Raw genomic sequence first — 17,232 nt, 5'->3', positions numbered from 1 at the left:
TCTTTCCCTCTATCTCTCCTACTCTTCTCCCCTCTCTCTCCCTCTCTCCTTCTCTTCTCCCCAGCTTTATGCCTCTCTCGCCCTCTCTACTACTCTTCTCCCCCTGTCTTTCTCTCTCTACTACTTTTCTCCCCTCTCTTTCTCTCTCCCCCTCTCTCTACTACTCTTCTCCCCCTCTCTCTACTACTCTTCTCCCCCTCTCTCTACTACTCTTCTCCCCTCTCTCTACTACTCTTCTCCCCTCTCTCTCCTACTCTTCTCCCATCTCTTTCCCTTTCTCTTACTCTTCTCCCCTCTCCCTACTACTCTTCTCCCCTCTCCCTATTACTCTTCTTCCCTCTCTCTACTACTCTTCTCCCCTCTCTCTACTACTCTTCCTCTCTCCCTCTCTCTTACTCTTCTCCCCTCTCTTTACTTCTCTTCTCCCCTCTCTCTCCTTCTCTTCTCCCCTCTCTCTCCCTCTCTACTACTCTTCTCCCCCTCTCTATGCCTCTCTCGCCCTCACTACTACTCTTCTCCTCTCTCCCTCTCTCTACTACTCTTCTCCCCCTTTCTTTCTCTCTCTACTACTCTTCTCCCCCTCTCTCTACTACTCTTCTCCCCTCTCTACTACTCTTCTTCCCCTCTTCCTCTCTCCTTCGCTCTACTACTCTTCTCCCCTCTCCCTCTACTCTTCCTCTCTTCCTCTCTACTACTCTTCCTCTCTCTCATCTCTCTACTACTCTTCTCTCCCTCTCTCTTACTCTTCTCCCCTCTCTCTTACACTTCTCCCCTCTTTCTTACTCTTCTTCCCTCTTCCTACTACTCTTCTCCCCTCTCTCTACTACTCTTCCTCTTTCCCTCCCTATTACTCCTCTCCCCTCTCTCTACTTCTCTTCTCCCCTCTCTACTACTCTTCTCACCTCTCCCTACTAATCTTCTTCTCTTCCTCTCTACTACTCTACCTCTCTCCCTCTCTACTACTCTTCCTCTCTCCAATCTTTCTACTAATCTTCTCCCCCCTCTCTTCCGTTCTCCCTCTCTTTACTAAACTTCTCATCTCTCTCCCTCTCTATACGACTCTTCTCATCTCTCTCTCCCTCTCTATACTACTCTTCTCCCCTCTTTCTCATCCTAATACTCTTCTTCCCCTCTTCCTCTCTCCTTCGCTCTACTACTCTTCTCCCCTCTCCCTACTACTCCTCCTCTCTCTCATCTCTCTACTACTCTTCTCCCCCTCTCTACTACTCTTCTCCCCCCTCTGTACTACTCTTCTCCCCCCTCTCTACTACTCTTCTCCCCCCCTCTCTACTACTCTTCTCCCCCCTCTCTACTACTCTTCTCCCCTCTCTCTACTACGCTTCTCCCCTCTCTCTACTACTCTTCCTCTCTCCCATCTCTCTCCTACTCTTCTCACATCTCTCTCCTACTCTTCTCCCATCTCTCTCCTACTCTTCTCCCATCTCTCTCCTACTCTTCTCCCATCTCTCTCCCACTCTTCTCCCCTCTCTCTCCTACTCTCTCGCTTTCTCTTCTCCCCTCTCTCCCTCTCTCTTACTCTTCTCCCCTTTCTCTCCCTCTCCCTACTACTCTTCTCCCATCTCTCTCCCTTTCTCTTACTCTTCTCCCCTCTCCCTACTACTCTTCTCTCATCTCCCTACTACTCTTCTTCCCTCTCTCTACTACTCTTCTCCCCTCTCTCTACTAATCTTCCTCTCTCCCTCTCTCTTACTCTTCTCCCCTCTCTTTACTTCTCTTCTCCCCTCTCTCTACTACTCTTCTCACCTCTCACTACTAATCTTCCTCTTTTCCTCTCTTCCGCTCTCCTTCGCTCTACTACCCTTCTCCCCTCTCCCTACTACTCTTCCTCTCTACTAAATCAAATCAAATCAAATTTATTTATATAGCCCTTTGTACATCAGCTGATATCTCAAAGTGCTGTACAGAAACCCAGCCTAAAACCCCAAACAGCAAGCAATGCAGGTGTAGAAGCATGGTGGCTAGGAAAAACTCCCTAGAAAGGCCGAAACCTAGGAAGAAACCTAGAGAGGAACCAGGCTATGTGGGGTGGCCAGTCCTCTTCTGGCTGTGCCGGGTGGAGATTATAACAGAACATGGCCAAGATGTTCAAATGTTCATAAATGACCAGCATGGTCGTATAATAATAAGGCAGAACAGTTGAAACTGGAGCAGCAGCACGGTCAGATGGACTGGGGACAGCAAGGAGTCATCATGTCAGGTAGTCCTGGGTCATGGTCCTAGGGCTCAGGTCCTCTGAGAGAGAGAAAGAAAGAGAGAAGGAGAGAATTAGAGAACGCACACTTAGATTCACACAGGACACCGAATAGGACAGGAGAAGTACTCCACATATAACAAACTGACCCTAGCCCCCCGACACATAAACTACTGCAGCATAAATACTGGAGGCTGAGACAGTCATATGGTCATTTGGTTAAAAGCCAATTTGACATTTGCTCAGAACATTGTTTTCACTCTGGAAAGGTACATATCCCACGGTAGTTATTGGGGTCAAATGTGTCTCCACTTTTGTGGATTGGGGTGATCAGTCCTTGGTTCCAAATATTGGGGAAGATGCCAGAGCTGAGAATCTTGTTTAAAAGTTGAAGTATTAAGTATTTAACTGGAATTTGTGGTCTGTATATTTTATAATTTCATTGAGGATACCATCAACACCACATAACTTTTTGGGTTGGAGGGTTTTGTATTTTGTCTGGTAGTTCATTCAATGTAATTGGAGAATCCAGTGGGTTCTAGTTGCTCTCTCTCTCTCTCTCTCTCTCTCTCTCTCTCTCTCGAAAGAAGACAGAACGAACAGTGGGTATAGTTTCCTGAAGCAGGTTTTCTCATTAAATGAAGGCATTAGAGGTGTAGTGGTTTGAAGGGTGGGGTGATCAGGGGGCTTAAGAAGAGAGCTGAGGCCAGACGACTCTCTTATCCCTGGCATCTGCATAGCACCAGAAATATCACTTCTTTTATCCCAACAACCTTTACTTCTGTTCAAATCCCCCTCTTTCTGTACATGTTGTACTTGTTGATGTACTTATAACAAGGGTCAAGAACAGGTAAATCTGCACTTTCAAATGACATTTTACACAGTTTCAAAAACTTTCCACCAGTAGGAAGTCTAGAAGTTTTTAATAGTCAGCAAACTCACCTGTCAAATATGGGCAGAGCCCGCCTACTTCTGTCAACTTACAGCCAATAGATAAGGAGGCTAATGTTAACCACTCACGGAACACAGCACTTGTCATTATCTCTAATCCAGGAGAGGAGGAGATGGAGCAGGTGAGAGTGACAGGGAGGATGGAAATGTAGGGGGAAGAGGAGAGAGAGCGAGAGAGAAGGGTGGAATAGGTGTGTGACAGAGAGAGGGAGAAAAGGGGAGAAAATAGTAGAGGGTTTCAGAGAGGAAGAGTAGTAGAGAGAGGGGAGAAGAGTAGTAAGAAGAGTAGTAGAGAGAGGGAAGAAGAGTAGTAGAGAGAGGGAATGAAAGTAGTAGAGAGAGGGAGAGAGGAAGAGTAGTAGGGAGAGGGAGAGAGGAAGAGTAGTAGGGAGAGGGGAAAAGAGTAGTAGAGAGAGGGGAGAAGAGTAGTAGGGAGAGGGAGAGGGGAGAAGAGTAGTAGAGAGAGGGAGAGGGAAGAAGTGTAGTAGAGAGAGGGAAGAAGAGTAGTAGGGAGAGGGAGAGAAAGGGGAGAAGAGTAAGAGAGAGGGAGAGAGAGGGGAGAAGAGAAAGAGAGTAGGAGAGAGAGGGGAGAAGAGTAGGAGAGAGGGGAGAAGAGTAGGAGAGAGATGGGAGAAGAGTAGGAGAGAGATGGGAGAAGAGTAGGAGAGAGATGGGAGAAGAGTAGGAGAGAGGAAGAGTAGTAGAGAGAGGGGAGAAGAGTAGTAGAGAGAGGGAAGAAGAGTAGTAGAGAGAGGGAATGAAAGTAGTAGAGAGAGGGAGAGAGGAAGAGTAGTAGGGAGAGGGAGAGAGGAAGAGTAGTAGAGAGGAAGAGTAGTAGGGAGAGAGGAGAAGAGTAGTAGAGCGAGGGAGAGAGGAAGAGGGGAAGAAGAGTAGTAGGATGAGAAAGAGGGGAGAAGAGTAGTATAGAGAGGAAGAGAGAGATGAGAAGAGTCGTATAGAGAGGGAGAGAGAGATGAGAAGTTTAGTAAAGAGAGGGAGAACAGAAGAGAAGTGTGCGGTTAAAATTGACAATAAAAACAACAACACATTTCTTTCCACAGGGCCGTGGGGTGAGACAGGGATGCAGCTTGAGCCCCACCCTCTTCAGTATATATATCAACTAATTGGTGAGGGCACTGCAAAACAGTCTGCAGCACCAGGCCTCACCCTACTAGAATCTGAAGTCAAATGTCTACTGTTTGTTGATATTCTGTGGCTTTTGTCCTCAACCAAGGAGGGCCTACAGCAGCACCTAGATATTCTGCACAGATTCTGTCAGACCTGGGCCCTGACAGGAAATCTCAGTAAGACAAAAATAATTGTGTTCCAAAAAAGGTCTAGTTTCCAGGACCACAAATACAAATTCCATCTATACACCATTTCCTTAGAGCACACAAAAAACGATATGTACATCGGCCAAAACATTAGTGCGACAGGTAACTTCCAAAAAGCTGTGAACAATCTGAGAGACAAGCCAAGAAGGGCCTTCTATGCCATCAAAAGGTACATAAAATGTAACATACCAATTAGGATCTGGTTAAAAATACTTGAATCAGTTATAGAACCCATTGCCCTTTATGGTTGTGAGGTCTGGGGTCCGCTCACCAACCAAGAATTCACAAAATAGGACAAACACCAAAATGATACTCTGCATGCAGAATTCTGCAAAAATATTCTCAGAGTACAACGTAAAACACCAAATAATTCATACAGAGCAGAATTAGGCCGATACCCTCTAATTATCAAAATCCAGAAAAGAGCCGTTAAATTCTACAACCACCTAAAAGGAAGCAACTCCCAAACCTTCCATAACAAAGCCACCACCTACAGAGAAATTAACCTGGAGAAGAGTCCCCTAAGCAAACTGGCCCTGGGGCTCTGTTCACAAACACAAACACACCCCACAGAGCCCCAGGACAGCAGCACAATTAGACCCAACCAAATCATGAGAAAACAAAAAGATGATTACTTGACACATTGGGGGAAAAAATGAGCAAACTAGAATGCTATTTGGCCCTAAACAGAGAGTACACAGTGGCAGAATACCTGACCACTGTGACTGACCCAAACTTAAGGAAAACTCTGACTATGTACAGACAGTGAGCATAAGTTTGCTACTGAGAAAGGCCGTAGGCAGACATGGCTCTCAAGAGAAGACAGGCTATGTGCTCACTGCCCACAAAATGAGGTGGAAACTGAGCTGCACTTCCTAACCTCCTGCTAAATTGAATATTTATGTTTATTTATTTTCCCTTTGTACTATAACTATTTGCATATCGTTACAACTCTGTATATAGCTATAATATGACATTTGAAATGTCTCTATTTCTTTGGAACTTTTGTGAGTGTAATGTTTACTGTACATTTTGTATTGTTTATTTCACTTTTCTTTATTATCTATTTCACTTGTTTTGGCGATGTAAACATGTGTTTCCTGTGCCAATAAAGCCCTTTGAATTGAATTGAGAGAGCGAGAGGGTTTGGGAAGAGGGAGAGAGATCTCTCTACACACCCTACACTTGGCATAAGTCATGAACCAATCCCGCTCTGATAATAACAAACCACACAAGCTAAATTAGACGTGCGCTCACGAACACACGCCACATGCAATCGCTCGCTCTCTCCCTTCTTTGTTCTCTTTCCTGTCTCTTTTTCCATTATATCCTCCTACCCAGGCTGGTATTAGTGTTATGTTAGCGGTGTGTGGGTGGGATTGGCTGGAGTAAGTCTGGCTCCTATATGTTCTGGGTGAAACATGATTATAGTGATTTGGAAGGATATGCTGTGGTTCAGTATAACAACTGTTTTATGATGTCTGGTCAGTAAGTACATGGAATCAAAACCAACTATTTCACTTTTCATTTTCTTTCTGTAAGTAGGCTGCACTGCTGTATAGTAGTAATGATATTTGTTTTTGTAAGAATCGTAATCGCTAGGTGATAAACAGACAATCATAAAAATAGTTCAGACAGGGTAAATACACAGCACTGTAAGGACACACACAAGGACACACAGTACACAGGGAGAAAGATGAAATAAATCAAGACAGAGTAGATGTATTTTCATTCTAAATGTTGATTAATGTGCTCCTTCCATGTCAACTAAGTACAGTATTACGCATAGACACCCAGAACACTATGAAGACAAGAGTAATTGTCAAATGGCAACAAAACTATCAATTACAATCCATGTTGTGTCTCTCTCAGCCTCTCTCTCCTTTACTCTCTCTCTCTCTCTCCTTTACTCTCTCTCTCTCCCCCTCTCTCTCCTTTACTCTCTCTCTCTCCCTCTCTCTCTCTATGTCTCTCTCTCAGAAGAAGCCATTGACATGCATGCACATTCTGAAAGGGATACTAGCGTTAGCACAATGACTGGAAGTCTATTGGTATCTGCTAGCATCCCATTAAGTCTCTAACTTCCCTTCTTCCTTCCCTGTCTTTCTTTTGTCCCCAAGAACAATGTACATTGTTAAGTGCTGGGTCCACTCTGAATACTCAGACATGAGGGAGATTTCAGGCGGTTCAATTTCCTCTCCTCTCCTTACCTAGTGTGTGTGTGTGTGTGTCAGCATTAATTTGGTCAACAGAAATAGTGAATAAAATATTCATCAAAAACCTATTTTTCCGATGGCAATTGACGAGGCTGTAACTGACTAAATAGACTCAGAAAAAATATAACTAAAACAAAAAATATTTTTTATTGCAGCTGACTAAAACGAGACGACACAAAATGATCTCTGTGACTAAAATCTGACTACTAAGTGGACTGGACAAGAATCTTGGAGAGATTGAGAGATTTTCAGTGATAAGCACCATTAATAATTGGCAGTATAGCTGTGTAGCGCAGTTATGTTCAGCAGTGGGAAGGAAGTGCCACACCCGGCACACACAGCCTACATCAGCTACATCACCCTACATATGCACACAGCCTACATCAGCTACATCACCCTACATAGGCACACAGCCTACATCACCTGTTGAGCTGCGGGAGAGCAAGCAAGCGATGAGTGTGGGCAGACCGGCAGACCGGCTCCGTTTCCCCTCCAATTATACACATTGTGCAGGCTATTCTCTCGCTTCTTGGTTAAAAACACACGCTGCTTTAAGAAATTAAAATAGCAGCATTTTGTTTAATAGTAAAACAACGCTCGAGCTATGTGTTTCTCTCCCTTGAGTATAGAAACGTTTTGAATTTGTATTCTCGCTCGACCCCTTGCACTTCATTTCTTAGCCAGGATCTGTAGCCAAAGTACAAACCAAGTATCCCTCTTTTCCTCAGAGAAAACGGCTTGTTTTTAGCCATTACCATTCAAAAGCTATGACCCATAATACAAGCACTACGTTAGCACTACGTTAATAAAAGCACTACGTTAATACAAGCACTACGTTAATAAAAGCACTACGTTAATAAAAGCACTACGTTAATACAAGCACTACGTTAATACAAGCACTACGTTTTTTCTTTATTTTACACTCATAAAGCGATATGCTTTATGAGTGTAAAATAAAGAAAAAACGTAGTGCTTGTATTAACGTAGTGCTTGTATTAACGTAGTGAGCAGGCCGTTTTAAAACTAGGCTACTTGGGGACAGGACTATTAACCATTTGTTTAGGCTACGACTTGTTCATTCATGCCACCTCATTAGCTAGCTATAGCTAACAGTCTAGGGCGCGTTCAGTAGGACGCAACGTTTTGGAATGTTCAGATAGAAATATGCTATGTAGAACAAACATGCCGCTCTGACATGTTGAATAAGGAATAACGTCGGCTCTATTCACGATATTTCTATTTGCAATGTTCGAGAACGTTTTGCAACTGAATGTGGCCCTGGAAGCATTAACAGTAGCCTTGGCAACCATTTGGTTGCACAGAAAGAGAGGAAAATGAATAGCAAACAATTTATTGACAAAATCCCTCTTGCCTCTACACTATATCTGACTGGGTAAATAACTTTATTTTGGACCCAGTGACTCAGAATAGAGTACTGGGACTTCAACCATATGGACTCGCGATTCGACTCGTGACTAAACAATTGGTGACTGTGTAATGTTGATAACAATAGTAATGTAGGCCGAGAGGAGGTGTGACCCATATTACTTTGCCAATATTTTGCAGTACCATCTGGTGATTGTGCTACCTTCTCGCTCTCTCTCTGCTTGTGTGAGTCTGTTTGTTTTCTATGTAATGTACAGTATCTATGTAGGCTGAATAAGGAGTTTACATGGCCAGATAATAGTTCTATATTATTGTATATTATTGTATATGTTTGTCATATTTCTGCTGTTGTGAAGAGAATAGGATGTTATGCTGGAACATATGTTGGTACTAGGACAAAGCTATGTCTGTTTGTGCACATATGTTGGTAGTAGGACAAAGCTATGTCTGTTTGTGCACATATGTTGGTAGTAGGACAAAGCTATGTCTGTTTGTGCACATATGTTGGTAGTAGGACAAAGCTATGTCTGTTTGTGCACATATGTTGGTAGTAGGACAAAGCTATGTCTGTTTGTGCACATATGTTGGTAGTAGGACAAAGCTATGTCTGTTTGTGCACATATGTTGGTAGTAGGACAAAGCTATGTCTGTTTGTGCACATATGTTGGTAGTAGGACAAAGCTATGTCTGTTTGTGCACATGAAAGTTAGGGATTTATCTTTACTATAGGTTAAAAAGGTACAAAATGCAGAAATCGCTCTGAAATTTCTTGGTTGCTAAAATTCAAATAGTTTGCCTAATTTCAGTTTATATGACAAAACAAGCAAATATAGTGTAGATAATCATTGTACCATTTAAATCGCGGTGAAATATATTTTCTCTAACTAAAAATATTATATTTCCAATATTGTTTGAAGCTGGTGTACAAAACCACAAGTTGAAGATGCAAAAAAACAAAACATAAGAACGGGGAGCATAAAAATAGCAAAGATAGAACAGATCTACCGCTTCTTAGACTTGCTTTTAATGGGAATGACAGATCTATAACTCATATTTCTATGTGAATTGGTTTGGTCGCCCAAAAAGTTACACATTGCAGCTTTAATGAGGCAATACAAATGTGATTGGAATAAAATGTGATAAAAATTCAAGGCCATTTAGTTGACTAAAATGGCCCACCACTTTCATCATGTTGACAATAACTAGACTAAATCATTATTCAAATGTCTTACGTGTGACTAAGACTTAATTATATTTCAGTCAAAATGATTAAGACTAGACTAAATCTAAAAATAAAAAAAAGACTGCCAAAATGAACACTGGTGTGTCTTTGGATGTGTCAGATGAGGTAAATAAGAACAGGCACTCCCATCCATCGCTGTCTCCATCCATCTCTACAGATGACAGGCAAAGTGCTGACACTGCCTTATTCACACACACACACACACACACACACACACACACACACACACACACACACACACACACACACACACACACACACACACACACACACACACACACACACACACACACACAGGCTGACACCGCCTTATTCACACACACACACACACACACACACACACACACACACACACACACACACACACACACACACACACACACACACACACACACAATCTTATTCTCAAATGTATTTTAAGAAATAATAAATTCCTGGTTTAATGTAAGTGTTAAATCATGTGCAAATAACTCTCTCTCCCTCCACATTCTCCTTTCCCTCTCTCTCTCTCTCTCTCTCTCGAACTAGCTACAGGAGATGGAAGAATGATTTCAACAGATTTATACATGTGTAAGGTACTGTATAAAAGATATAAGATATATATGAGAACTATAGTTTTGTATCCTTGTGTAAGTACAATAGATATAGATGTGTTGTTGTTGTTGCATACGTTATACTACATAGAATGTAAACCACTTTCAAATTCAAATGAGCTCCCTGATGATGGAATGGTTCAAAGGAAAAAGACATGCGTTTGTTGAACATTCAAACTGATCTTTGGCTCCCTGTGGCCTGTAACCCTGCTTTCTTTGATGAATGCATTTCATTAGATTGCTGTACAGTCATTAATGCTGCAGTGTCTGCATGGGAAAGAAAATTTAGTTCAACTTTTATTTTTTCATGGGAGGATTTCTTTGTCTATATAGTTATAAATGATCAGTAATCCACAATGCACGCACACACACACACACACACACACACACACACACACACACACACACACACACACACACACACACACACACACACACACGCACACGCACACACACATACCCTGAGAGGTTCCATGGTACTAAACACGTGGTAATTTCTCACCGTGAGAAGGAAATCTGTCACCTTAGACCAATGTTGTATTTTTGCTCCCTCTGAGCACAATATTGTCCCTCAACCTGAATTTGTTTATCATTTGTTAAGTGAAATGTTGGGGTTGGGACAGGTGGGGATGGAGAGACATTCATCTCTTCCTGGCCTCCCTCCTCAACTAGCCAGAGGGGATGTGTATGGTGTGTGTCTGCATGTATGTGTGTGTGTCTGTATGCTTGCATGTGTGCGTGTGTGTGTGTCTGTATGCTTGCATGTGTGTGTGTGTGTGTGTGTGTCTGTATGCTTGCATGTGTGCGTGTGCGCGCGCGTGTGTGTGTGTGTGTCTGTATGCTTGCATGTGTGCGTGTGCGTGTGCACGCGCACGCGTGTGTGTGTGTGCGTGCGTGCATGTGTGTGAGTGTGTGCGTGCCAGCCCCAGCAGAAGTTTCAAGCAGGGTGACAGATATTATTAACAAGTTAGAGTGAAAGTAAAGCCAAACTACTAATGTCCCAGTTGATAGACTACTAAGCTTTTCTCTATACTAATGTCCCAGTGTACAGACTACTAGGTTATTCTCTGTACTAATGTCCCAGTGTATAGACTACTAGGTTACTCACTATACTAATGTCCCAGTGTACAGACTACTAGGTTAATCTCTATACTAATGTCCTGGTGTACAGACTACTAGGTTAATCTCTATACTAATGTCCTGGTGTATAGGTTACTAGGCTACTATCTATACTTGTCACACCCTGATCTGTTTCACCAGTCTTCATTATTGTCTCCACCCCCTCCTGTCTCTCTGTGACAGTTCATCTTATATGTCCAAGCCTACCTGTGTTTTTCCCTGTTTTCCTGCTTTGCCTTTTCGCCTTTTTCTAGTCCTCCCGGTTTTGACCCTTGCCTGTTCTGGACTCTGTACCTGCCTGCCCTGACCTCAAGCATGTCTGCCCTGACCTCGAGCCTGTCTGCCACTCTCTACCTCCTGGACTTTGTACCTGCCTGCCCTGACCTCGAGCCTGTCTGCCACTCTCTACCTCCTGGACTCTGTACCTGCCTGCCCTGACCTCGAGCCTGTCTGCCACTCTCTACCTCCTGGACTCTGTACCTGCCTGCCCTGACCTCAAGCCTGCCTGCCACTCTCTACCTCCTGGACTCTGTACCTGCCTGCCCTGACCTCGAGCCTGTCTGCCACTCTCTACCTCCTGGACTCTGTACCTGCCTGCCCTGACCTCGAGCCTGTCTGCCCTGACCTCGAGCCTGTCTGCTCTGACCTCGAGCCTGTCTGCCACTCTGTACCTCCTGGACTCTGATCTGATTTTGACCTTTTGCCCGTCCTCGACCATTCTCTTGCCTATTCCCTTTAGATTTATTAAACATTTTGATCTCCAACCATCTGCATCCTGTGTCTGCATTTGGGTCTTGCCTAGTGTCACGATAGTTTTCCCTACTTGTGGTGAGTTTGTACAGCCTATCCTGACAATATTCGGGGAATCCTGATACATGCTGGTGTTTTCTTTCTAAGTGTTCGCTTATTTTTGAGCTATAGCCAAATTAGTTTTCTTCAGACCGATCGACGATAGCGTATATAATTACACTAATGCCGGGAAGGGCGCTCTCCTAGGCTACTGCAGTTTGGGAACAGCAATCTGCCATTTGCCGTCATTTGGAGGAATCCATGGCAGAGGTGAGAAGCTTTTGAGTCTCCGGTATCCGGGAGAAAGGCGGCCAGCAAACTGCTTGACTTATGTCAAAACTCCCGTAGTGTGGCAGACTACATGATGGACTTTCGCATGTTGGCTCCGAGTGTCTGGAATCTGGAGTGTCTTTTCAATACTTTTCTGCACAGATTATCTGAGGTAAAGGATGAGCCAGCTGCTCTGGAACTGCCAGTGGACCTCAACTCCCTTAACGCTTTAACCATCCAAATTGATGGGCGCTTAAGGGAACGCAAGAGTGAGAGGTCAGGTCTCGGGTGCACCCGATATGGTGCTTTCACCTCCTATGGAATCCGTAAGTTTCCGAAGGCACCTCTTCCGAGAGGAGTTGAACCCACCCGAGCTCTCTCGTGAGTCTACGACAGGTGAGTTGGATACTCCTGAGCCAATACAGTTGGGAAGAGCTAGGTAATCAGTTGGGGAACGCTCACGGAGGATGAATAATAAATGTGGTCTGTACTGTGGAGGAGCAGGACATTTTATAGCTACCTGCCCTATTAGGTAACCCCTGTCTCTAGTGGGTACCAGTACTATGGTGAGTCAGACTGGGAGTTCCCTAATTCCCATCACCCGCACACCCCTTTTCGCTCTTGTGCTGTGGGGAGACCAATCTAAGTCTCTGAGTGTTCATTGACTCTGGGGCTGATGCAAATCTTATAGATGCCACGATAGCTTTGGAGCTTGGTATTCCTACTCAGCCTCTCTCTGTGCCCATGGATGCTAAGGGCACTGGACGGCAGCTCTATAGGGGAAGTCACCCATAGTACTGTGCCCGTTCAATTATGGGTTTCTGGTATCCACAGTGAGACTATACAGTTCCTCCTCATTGCATCTCCCCCTGTTCCGGTTGTGTTGGGATTTTCCTGGCTCCAAAAACACAATCCTGTGATTGACTGGACCACAAGCTCCATCCTGGGTTGGAGCCCATTTTACCATTCCCACTGCCTTCAAACAGCACAGCCTTCCTCAAGTCACCTTCCTCGGGATGTTCGCAAAACTGTGGATGTCTATTCCTACTGAATACCATGACCTCCTGGAAGTGTTCAGTAAGGCACGTGCTACTTCCCTTCCCCCACACTGTCCTCATGATTGTGCCATTGACCTTCTCCCAGGCACTACACCACCTCGGGTCGGTTGTAATCTCTGTCTGGACCAGAGACCAAAGCTACGGAGGAGTACATAGAGGAGTCTCTGGCCATTGGGGCCGTCCGTCCATCTGCATCTCCTGCGCAGGGTTTTTCTTTGTGGAGAAGAAGGACAAGACCCTGCGTCCGTGCACTGACTACTGGGGACATAACAACATTACTGTCAGGAATTGTTACCCCCTACCTCGCCTCTTCTCGGTGTTTGAACCTCTCCAGGGGGCCACCATATTTTACAAGTTGGACCTTCGAAATGCCTTCCACCTGGTTCGAATACGCGAGGGGGATGAGTGGAAGACAGCCTTCAACACAGCCAGTGGACATTATGAGTACCAGGTCATGCCATTTGGACTCACCAAAGCCCCATCCGTTTTCCAGGCTTTGGTCAATGATGTGCTTCGGGATATGCTAAACCGGTTTGTGTTCGTGTACCGTTTTCCTGCTTTGCCTTTTCTCCTTTTTCTAGTCCTCCCGGTTTTGACCCTTGCCTGTTCTGGACTCTGTACCTGCCTGCCCTGACCTCGAGCCTGTCTGACACTCTCTACTAGGTTACTCTCTATACTAATGACCCAGTGTACAGACTACTAGGTTACTCTCTATACTAATGACCCAGTGTACAGACTACTAGGTTACTCTCTATACTAATGTCCCAGTGTACAGACTACTAGGTTACTCTCTATACTAATGTCCCAGTGTACAGACTACTAGGTTACTCTCTATACTAATGTCCCAGTGTACAGACTACTAGGTTACTCACTATACTAATGTCCCAGTGTACAGACTACTAGGTTACTCTCTATACTAATGTCCCAGTGTACAGACTACTAGGTTACTCTCTATGCTAATGTCCCAGTGTACAGACTACTAGGCTTTTCTCTATACTAATGTCCCAGTTTACAGACTACTAGGTTACTCTCTATACTAATGTCCCAGTGTATAGACTACTAGGTTACTCTCTATACTAATGTCCCAGTGTACAGACTACTAGGTTACTCTCTATACTAATGTCCTGGTGTACAGACTGACTACTAGGTTAATTACTATACTAATGTCCCAGTGTACAGACTACTAGGTTCCTCTGTATACTAATGTCCCAGTGTACAGACTACTAGGTTACTCTCTATACTAATGTCCTGGTGTACAGATACTAGGTTAATCACTATACTAATGTCCCAGTGTACAGACTACTAGGTTACTCTGTATACTAATGTCCCAGTGTACAGACTACTTGTCACGGCTTGGTCTTAGGTTTTTGTGTTTTCGTTATATATTTTGGTCAGGCAAGGGTGTGACATGGGTTTACGTGTTGTGTTTCGCATTGGGGTTTTATAGGATTGGGATTGCTATGATTAGGGGTGTGTCTAGTTAGGTTTGGGCTGCCTGAGGCGGTTCTCGATCAGTCAGGTGTTTCTTGTTGTCTCTGATTGGGAACCGTATTTAGGTAGCCTGAGTTTCGCTTTGTCTTTCGTGGGTGATTGTTCCTGTCTCTGTGTAGTTTCACCAGATAGGCTGTAATTAGGTTGGTGGGTGATTGTTCCTGTCTCTGTGTAGTTTCACCAGATAGGCTGTAATAAGTTTCACGTTCCGTTTGTTGTTTTTTGTATTTATTTAGTTATTTCATGTATCGTCACTTGTCCTTCATTAAAGATCATGAGTAACCACCACGCTGCATTTCGGTCCGACTCTCTTTCTACAAACGAAGAACGCCGTTACAGAATCACCCACCACACACGGACCGAGCAGCGTGGAAACAGGCAGCGACCGCAGGAAAAGCGAAAGGAGGAATGGACATGGGAAGACGTATTGGATGGCAAAGGTTGTTACACTTGGGAGGAGATACTGGCTGGAAGAGATTGCCTCCCATGGGAACAGGTGGAAGCACTGAGGAGAGCAGAGGCAGCTGGAGATAAGAGTCGACGATACGAGGGAACACGGTTGGCAAGGAAACCCGAAAAGCACCCCCAAAAATTTATTGGGGGGGGGGCTCAGAGGGAGAGTGGCTGAGTTGGGTGTCAGACCTGAGCCAACTCTCCCTGCTAATCGTGAAGAGCAGTTGCAGTGGGAGAGGCTGCATCACTTGGAGAATTGGACATGGGAGGAGGAACTGGACGGAAAAGGACCCTGGGCTCAGCCTGGAGAATATCGCCGTCCCAAGGAAGAACTAGAGGCGGCTAAAGCAGTGAGGCGCTGGTATGAGGAGGCAGCACGGCGACGCGGATGGAAGCCTGAGAGTCGGCCCCAAAAATTTATTGGGGGGGGGGGCTTACAGGGAGTATGGCTATGCCAGGTAGGAGACCTGCGCAAACTCCCTGTGCTTACCGGGGGGCTAAAGAGACCGGGCAGGCACCGTGTTATGCTAGTGAGCGCACGGTGTCTCCAGTGCGGGTGCATAGCCCGGTACGGTTCATACCAGCCCTTCGTATTGGCCGGGCTAGAGTGGGCATCGAGCCAGGTAAGCTTGGGCAGGCTCGGTGCTCAAGAGCTCCAGTGCGCCTGCACGGTCCGGTCTATCCAGAGCCACCTCCACACACCAGTCCTCCGGTAGCAGCTCCCCGCACCAGGCTTCCTGTGCGTGTCCTCGCTCCAGTATCACCAGTGCCCGCACCACGCATCAGGCCTACAGTGCGCCTCGCCTCTCCTGCTCTGTCGGAGTCTCCCGCCTGTTCAGCACAGCCAGAGCCTTCCTCCTCTCCTGCGCTGTCGGAGTCTCCCGCCTGTTCAGCGCTATCAGAGCCTTCTCTCTCTACAGCGCTGCCGCTTGCCTCCTGCCTGTTTGAAGCAGCCTGAGCTGCCAGTCTGCAGGGAGCTGTCAGTCTGCAAGGAGCTGCCAGTCTGCAAGGAGCTGCCAGTCTGCAAGGAGCTGCCAGTCTGCAAGGAACTGTCAGTCTGCAAGGAGCTGCCAGTCTGCAGGGAACTGTCAGTCTGCAAGGAACTGTCAGTCTGCAAGGAGCTGTCAGTCTGCAAGGAGCTGTCAGTCTGCAAGGAGCTGCCAGTCTGCAAGGAGCTGTCAGTCTGCATGAAGCAGCCAGAGCTGCCAGTCTGCAAGGAGCTGTCAGTCTGCAAGGAGCTGTCAGTCTGCAAGGAGCTGTCAGTCTGCAAGGAGCTGTCAGCCTGCATGGAGCAGTCAGAGCTGTCAGTCTGCAAATAGCTGCCAGTCTGCAAGGAGCTGTCAGCCTGCATGGAGCAGTCAGTCTGCAAGGAGCTGTCAGCCTGCATGGAGCAGTCAGAGCTGTCAGTCTGCAAAGAGCTGCCTGTCTGCAAGGAGCTGTCAGCCTGCATGGAGCAGCTAGATCCGCCAGTCAACCAGAATCTTCCAGATCTGCTAGTCAACCTGAATCTTCCAGATCCGCCAGCCAGCCAGGATCTACCGGAGCCTACTACCTACCTGAGCTTCATCTCAGTACTGGGCTTCCTCTCAGTACTGGGCTTCCTCTCAGTACTGGGCTTCCTCTCAGTACTGGGCTTCCTCTCAGTTCCGGGCTGCCCTTCAGTTCCGGGCTGCCCCTCAGTCCCGAGCTGCCCCTCAGTCCCGAGCTGCCCCTCAGTCCCGAGCTGCCCCTCAGTCCCGAGCTGCCCCTCAGTCCCGAGCTGCCCCTCAGTCCTGAGCTGTCCCTCAGTCCCGAGATGCCCCTCAGTCACGAGCTGCTCCTTAGTTCTGTGGGGTTCTGGGTGAGGACTATTAGGCCATGGTCGGCGGCGAGGGTGGATTATCCCAGGACGCGAAGGGGAGGAACGAGGACATTAATGAAGTGGGGTCCACGTCCCGAGCCGGAGCCGCCACCAATGACAGACGCCCACCCGGACCCTCCCTATGGTTTTGAGGTGCGTCCGGGAGTCCGCACCTTGGGGGGGGGGGGGGGGGGGGTTTAGGATTGCTATGATTAGGGGTGTGTCTAGTTAGGTTTGGGCTGCCTGAGGCGGTTCTCGATCAGTCAGGTGTTTCTTG

The sequence above is a fragment of the Oncorhynchus kisutch genome, linkage group LG11 (genome assembly GCF_002021735.2).
Source record: "Oncorhynchus kisutch isolate 150728-3 linkage group LG11, Okis_V2, whole genome shotgun sequence".
Classification (NCBI taxonomy): Eukaryota; Metazoa; Chordata; class Actinopteri; order Salmoniformes; family Salmonidae; genus Oncorhynchus; species Oncorhynchus kisutch.
The sequence above is the reverse complement of the archived record's forward strand: the minus strand, read 5'-3'. Positions refer to the sequence as shown.